The 7660-nt window shown below is 40.5% G+C and overlaps 1 pseudogene; it reads left to right on the top strand.

Moving 5' to 3' along the window:
• The first annotated feature begins 5128 nt into the window (after window positions 1–5128).
• On the top strand, window positions 5129–5989 carry LOC102838106 (annotated as a pseudogene).
• Window positions 5990–7660: the final 1671 nt, after the last annotated feature.

Genomic DNA, 7660 nt, shown 5'->3' with positions numbered 1-7660 from the left:
CGGACCCGACTCGATGGCACTTAACAACAACAACAACAACAACATATTAAATATGGGGGGATTTAAGATGCTTTTTAATCCAGGGTAAAATTTACCTTCCTCTGTGAACCAGTAAAATCTATAATACAAGCTATTTGCGTCTAAAGTGCAATAGTGGAACAGACACAAGTAGACTGCCATTACAAATGGGAGAGATTGATGAGAAAGAGGGATAACAGGAACCAAGTGAGTAGGAAATCAAGTAGAACAATTTACATTCACTCTCAAAGCTTGCAATTGCCCTCTAGTCTTTGGGAGAGGAATCTTGATTACACAGTTGTTAGATGCACCTTGGACTCACCAGCCAATCAGTGGAGGAAAGAGATATCAATAAGCTTTCATTAAAGCCTGGAAACTCTATGAGTACAGGTCTACTCTATCCTACAGGGTTTCTATAAGTTGGAATCTACTCATTGACAATGGACGGAATTAGGTTCTTTGGGCCCATCTGGGCAAGGATGCTTTTCTCCAGACTCATGGTGTTGTCCATGCCATCTGGATTCTGGGTAGAGGTCCCTCAGCCCTGGGTTTCAGCTCTATTTTCCAGACCCACTGGGGCAGAAATTCTGCCCCCTTGGCTGTTGGCTGCCCATTCTCCTAGTCCATCTAAATAGCAATGCTACCCATTCACCAAGGCAGGACTCATTCTTCTGCTCTGGCGTTTGGAAGTCCTGACCCAACTTAGTTTTTACCAGCAAACCCATCTTATGGTCAAACTCATCACATTCCAGAAGAAACTGATTGAAGATCTAACTCTTTTAAACCTAGGAAGCCATGGCTCAAGCACTTGACTCCCCAGAAGCTGTGGACTCACCCTTTGAAACTGAGTCACTTCTGAATCGTGTGCTCCTTTCAACAGTTCTGCTAAACATCTAATGGCTCCACGGATTGTTCTTTGCTTTTATTAGAGGACAACAGCTATATCTCCTTTTGCCTGTTTTCTGCCTGCAGAATTCTAAGAGATAACCAAGAGGCAGTTTTTCAAACAGAACCAGGGAATGCTGAACTGCTTAAAATGAAAAAGGGTGTGTGTGTGCAAGGGTTGTATTTTTTCACCATACTTATTCAATCTGTATGCTGAGAACATAATCTGAGAAACTGGATTATATGAAGCAAAACATAGCAATGTGATTGTAGAAACACTCATCAACAAGCTGCCATAGGCAGATGATACAACCTTGCTTTCTGAATGCAGAGAAGACTTAAAATACTTAGAACATAGGTGGAATCCTGATCCCCACCCAGAATCTTCTGAGGTGGGACATTTCCACTTGAAAGGACAAGCAGACCAGTCTGGAATAGTTAGAAGAACAGAAGACACTTCTTGAAAGAAAAACCAGCAGGAAAAATAAAAAAAACAATAACAGCAGTCCAACTGACTACTACCAGAACAAGCAAGTTGTTCCCCAGGGAGCCATCAAGGCAAGTGGTCAGGTCCCCTCAAGGCAAACCCCTTCCAAGACTGAAACTCAAATGGAATACACTAGCAGGCATATGATCCTGCTGCTGACCACGTTGGTCACTGATAAGGGAAGTGGAGGAAAAACAGCAATGAAGTTGTGAACTAAGTCTGACCATATTCAATAGACTCCTGTTAACCTGGATTGAGATCTGGTTAACCAGCAGTATTATAAGACCTGGGGACTCCTGGAGCCAGGGGCAGGGACATGGCCCCAGAAGACTAGAATGGAATGTGAAGCATCCAACTGATATAAAGAGAGGGGAATGTACAAGAACACCCACACTTGCAGATAGTACTCATTTGACCTGGCATCAATGTCTGGATGATCAGAACACAACTAGAGGAAGAAAGAAGAGGGAAAAAAAAAAAAGAATAACCCACTACAAGCAGACGAACTTGACCTATGCTTGTGGATGCAGTATGACAAAGGAGCAGACAAATGTCTACAGTGAGGATCGTTCCCATCTCCTTGGTACACAGGATTGATAGGGATGGGGAACTTAGACATTGGCTACACAAAATGGGGGGACTACAAAGGCAAGAAGTCACTGGCTTACAAGCTTTCAATAGGGAACCTAACTCCAGAGGATACAGGGAAAGGTAGAATCGCCACAGAAATGTTTCCAACCTGTCTGGATGGGGTTGATAAAAGGTAAGAGGGAAAGGACTCTTGTGGTTCAATAGGGAATGATTGCTATCAGGTCTGACAGTGAGTGTTGGAAAGGTAAATGTAAATGTTTGGTAACAAAAGGAGGGGAGCAGCTGACTTTGCAGTCCAGGAGCAGATATCCCTGGAACCATTAAGGGAGAAAAGCAAAGTGTGAGACCCTGTCTGGGGAGGAAGTGACTCTAGGGATGGAGGCAGACAAAATGACATGGACAGAAAGAGCGGCTTGAGACTCTGGACTCAGGGAGGGTAAGGGGCTGTGTGCTGGCAGCCAAGGGTTAGGCATGTGGGGTGTACCCTGTGGTTGTTTGATGATGCATTCAGGGGATTGTGATCACTGCAATGAAACAAAATACAAATGTTAATGTTTACCCATGTAAACTAATACATAATTCACAAGAAAAACTAAAAACAAAACAAAAAAAACTTACGGATGAAGACCAAAGACCATAGCCTTTGCTACTGGCTGTACCTTAATGTAAAGATAAATAAAATCCTCACAAATGCACCAATAAACAACATTCTTATAAATGGAGAAAAGAATGAAGTTGTCAAAGACTTCATTTCGTTCGGATCAACCATCAACACTCACGGATACAGCAGAAAATAAATCAAACGAAATACTGCATTAGCAAATCTGGTGTACAAGACCTCTTTAAATTGTTCAAGAGCTAATATGTCAGTTGGAAGACAAAGGTGTGCCTGAAACAAGTCATGATATTTTCATTAATCTCATTTGCATGTGAAAATCGGACAGTGAATAAGGAAGACCACAGAAGAATTGATACATTTGAGTTATGGTGTTGGAAGAAAGTATTAAAAATACCACGGTCTGCCAAATGAACATACAAATCTGCGTTGGAAGAACTATAGCCAGAATGCTCCTTCGAAATCAGAACAGCCAGACTTCATCTCTCATACTTCAGACATATTGTCAGGAGGGACCAGTCCGTGAAGAAGGATATAATGATTAGTAAAAAGGAGAATAAGAGAAAAAGAAGAATCTCCCATTGAGATGGATTGCCACAGTGGCAGTAACAATGGGATCAAACATAGAAAAGACTGTGAGATTGGAGGGAACCTGTCAGTGTTTTGTTCTGGTGTGCATACGCTGAGTATGACTCTGTACTGACTCAATGGCACCTAACAATAGGTTCTCTTGTGTCTCTGTGGGATAAGCACTGGACAACATGGTTGGTTTCAAATGCAAGGTTGGCAGTTCAATCTCTCCAGCTTCTCCTTGAAAACCCTATACAGTGTCACTATGAGTTGGAGCCACCTGGATGGCGCTTAAAAACAACTATTTCCTTCAGTCTAGCTAATGGGATTTCTTCTATAATAATTTGTTAGACCCATCAGTCACAGGCTTAATCTCTTTAACAGACAATGCAACACATGTGACCTTAGTTTGTGCAATCGAGTTTTCCAAATCTTTAAGTTATTATTTTGTACAGTTCATTTTGAAATTCAACTCCTTCCTTTCACAGTTTATTATAAGTGGCAAGGATAAACCATACAGCCCTTTAAAATCTCACTTAGGATTCTCATCAGCAAAATACGATTCAAGTTCATCATGTACTAGTCCTGCCATCCACCAAACATTTGAACATGATTCAAACAAGTTAACTGACAATGTATAAAAAGCATTGTCCTTACTCCATTGTTCAATCACGTGTCCATCATTTCCTCTTATAGACTAACAAGAAGCACATTTAACATCTACATTACTACCAACATTCCATTGCTGGTGCCACATGTATTTACTAATATGAGACACTTTCTTGATAATTTCCTTCATTTCCCTTGTTGTTTTTAAGTGCCATCGATTTGATCCCGAGCCATAGCAACCCTGTGAGGGTTTCTGAGCTTGAACGGCTGAACTTGCAGTTCAAATGGCTTTGCAGTCTGGCACATTAACCTACAGTGCCACACCAAGACTCCATTTCCATCTTGATGTTGTTAAGTGCCGTCGAGTGGATTCTGATCCAGAGCAACCCTGTATAGGGTTTCCAAGGAGCAGCTGGTGAGCTTGAATCACTGACCTTGCAGTTCAAATGACTTTGCAGTCTGACACATTAGCCCACAGCGCCACACCAGGACTGTCCAAAATTCTACCAATGTTCTCTTCAAGGCAATGTAGGCTTTTAAAATTATATACATAGAGACTCGTTCAGTTTACACCTATTACTCAATGCTAAAATCACATCTACATTTTAGGTATCTGTTAGAGCAGCAATTTGCTTCTTAGTAACAAATTCTGTCTTAGTTATCTAACACTGCTATAATAGAAATATCACAAACGAATGGCTTTAGCAAACAGAATTGCATTTTCTCACAGTTGAGGAGGCTAGAAGTCTGCATTCAGGATGACAGCTCCAGGGAAAAGTTTTCTCCTCTTTCGCTCTGGAAGAAGGTCCTTGTCCCTGCTGAACTTCTACTCCTGGGCAGTCTTCATGTGACTTGGTATCTTTTCCCCCATCTCTCTCTCCATTTACTTAGTCTCTTTCAAATTTCACAAGATGTTGACTGAAGATACAACCTACTCTAATCCAGTCTCATTAAAATCACAAATGTAACTCACTTCAAAACTGGTTTATAATCAGAGGCAAAGTGGTTAGGATTCATACCACAAAGTTTGTTGGAGAACACAATTCCATCCATATCAAGCAGCATGCCTCATTTTTCCCTTTACCAATTTTTAGCATTACAAAAATGGCTAATTTAAGTCTCCTGTGGCAAAAAACTCAGAATCTTATAAAAATTTTAAAAAGAGAGAGAAAACAAAAAGTTTCTAGAAAGCACGTATATATAGAAAGTTTAATATATATGTATAATTTTAACTAGTAAAATCAAGTCAATAGGATTAACTGTGTCGACCTGACCCAGCAACCACAGTTCGATGGAGCGCAGCGGATCTGAGCAGAAAAGGGCAGGCTCATAGCGAGGGCGTTGGCAAGACCATGGAGAACAAATTCACTTATGAAGATTACCAGGAAACAGCAGAGTGGCTTCTGTCCCATGCCAACCACCAACCTCAAGTGGCAGTTATCTGTGGTTCTGGATTAGGAGGTCTGGCTGACAAAGTAACTCAGGCCCAGATCCTTGACTACAGTGATAGACCCAACTTTCCCCAAAGTTGTTCCAGGACATGCTGGTCGACTGGTGTTTGGGTACCTGAATGGCAGAGACTGTGTAGTGATGCAGGGCAGATTCCACTTGTATGAAGGCTACCCACTCTGGAAGGTCATGTTCCCAGTCAGGGTTTTCAAGTTTCTAGGTGTGGGCATCCTAGTAGTCACCAATGCTGCTGGAGGACTCAACCCCAAGCTTAAGCTTGGAGATACCGTGCTGATCCACAATCATATAAATATGACTGATTTCTCTGGTCAGATCCTCTGATAGGCCCCAATGAGGAAAGGTTTGGAGTTCGTTTCCTCCCATGGCTGATGCTTATGACTGACATCTGAGGCAGATGGCTCACTCTACCTGGAAACAAATAGGAGAGCAGCGAGAACTCCAGGAAGGCACCTACGTGATGTTGGTAGGCCCCAACTCTGGGACTGTGGCACAGTCTTGGCTGCTGCAGAAGCTGGGGGCAGATGCTGTTGGCATGAGCACAGTACCAGATAGTTGCAGAGTACTGTGGACTTCGAGTCTTTGGCTTGTCCGTCATCACTAATAAGGTCATCGTGAATTATAAGACCCTGGAAAAGGCGAACCACGAGGAAGTACTAGCGACTGGAAAACAAGCAGTACAGAAATTGGAATAATTCGTCTCTATTCTCATGTCTAGCATTCTGCCCTCTTCCAATGCTAGTTGATTAGCCTCTGCCTTATGAGATCCAAGTAGCTGCTGCCTACTGTGGCCCTTTTCTGGCTCACCTGATTTAGCTTTAGGTAGTAAAAAGGAGTGGAGGATTCCTAACCTTTACCTTCCTCATTTTTCCCACTAGTCCCTTCTAGGTCCAGGTTCTTTTAAGCACAGTTGTCTTCACAAAGCAATTTTTCTGCCCGTTTTTCCCTAGACTGGAGTCCATGCCTTACCACACAACTATGGATACACCCAAGATTTCACTTGGGTCTTCAAATTTGTCACAATAACTGCTGCTAACTTTTTGAGATAATGCTCTCACATTCCTAGATATGAGTTCTGCAACCAACATGACACTGGACACTACACATAAAGATGCCTCTTACTATTTTTAATATCATCATGCTTTGAGAATAAAGAAAAAGATATTTTACTAAAAAAAAAAAATTAAGTCAATGGGAGTTGTGAATGTATAGAATTATGAAGTCGGTGTGATAAAAGAGGATATATTAAATTTACTGTGGAAATAAAAAGCAATAAATCCACAAAATAATTCTCACCTACATATAATCATTTGAATTATTTTGTCATGTTATTTTGCTTTGGGAAATGAGAATAAATGAATATAAGTAAAAGATAAACCAAAGTCAAACCCAACGGCATTGAGTTGATTCCGACTCATAGCCACCTCAAAGACAGAGTAGAATGGTCCCATAGGGTTTTCGAGAATGCAAATCTTTATGGGGGTAGACAGCCTTATCTATCACTCATGGATCAGCTGGTAGGTTTGAACTGTCAGCCTTTCAGTTAGCATTCCAATGCTTAATCACTGAACCAGTGTAAATAAAAATTTCCTATTCTTTGGGGCTTTATAGTGTGGAAGACTTAAAATTTTACAGAGAACATTTTCTATAATTAGACATACTCTTTCCCACTAAGTGTGAATGGGGATCGAGTGATAAAAGATAACTAATTTATGGCACATGTCTTGATATTATCTATTATTTATGAATAATAAAAATATAATCATAACTATTTTGACCTTATTACCATTGTTAAGATTGTTTCATTTCAAATAATGAAAAGGCCTTATCTCTAGATAGGCTTGCACAACAATTGACAGTTCTGCATTATGAATGAAAATAAACAGAATAATTGCTATGCAGCTTCTTCTTTACCTGCAAACAACTGGTCTGAAACCAAAATGTGATCAATCACATGCTATAAATAAATGTTTTGTAAATAAATAGAATTTGCTAATTTCTTATTGGATTTGATGCCACTTAACCAGGGTCTTTCAATCCCTGCTATTTAGCCAATTATCTGTTCTCATGTTACTGTTGTCGCTATGTTGTTGAGTTTCAGTAGTTACATATTGCATCAATTAAGAGTTATTTTCAAAAAGGAATTTCAAACTAGTCACTGGGAGAATCCAATGATAACTTCTCAGTTGCTTTGTTTTGCTATTACATCATTTTAGGGAGTGGGGAACAGAATCTTAACGCCATTAGGAGGACTTGGCACTTTTAGGTCATCCAGAATTTTTTCTCATACCTTATGTTTCTTTATTATTTCCACTGTGATACATGAATTTATATGATATGGTTCTTCTATCCATAATCTTCCCACTGGAACTCCCACCAAATGATTAGGTAGGACCATGGTAATAGGGTGTACAGAA

The sequence above is a fragment of the Chrysochloris asiatica genome, unplaced genomic scaffold (assembly GCF_000296735.1).
Source record: "Chrysochloris asiatica unplaced genomic scaffold, ChrAsi1.0 scaffold00121, whole genome shotgun sequence".
NCBI lineage: Eukaryota > Metazoa > Chordata > Mammalia > Afrosoricida > Chrysochloridae > Chrysochloris > Chrysochloris asiatica.
Note: the sequence above shows the minus strand (reverse complement) of the source record. Positions and strands in the feature narration are given on the sequence as shown.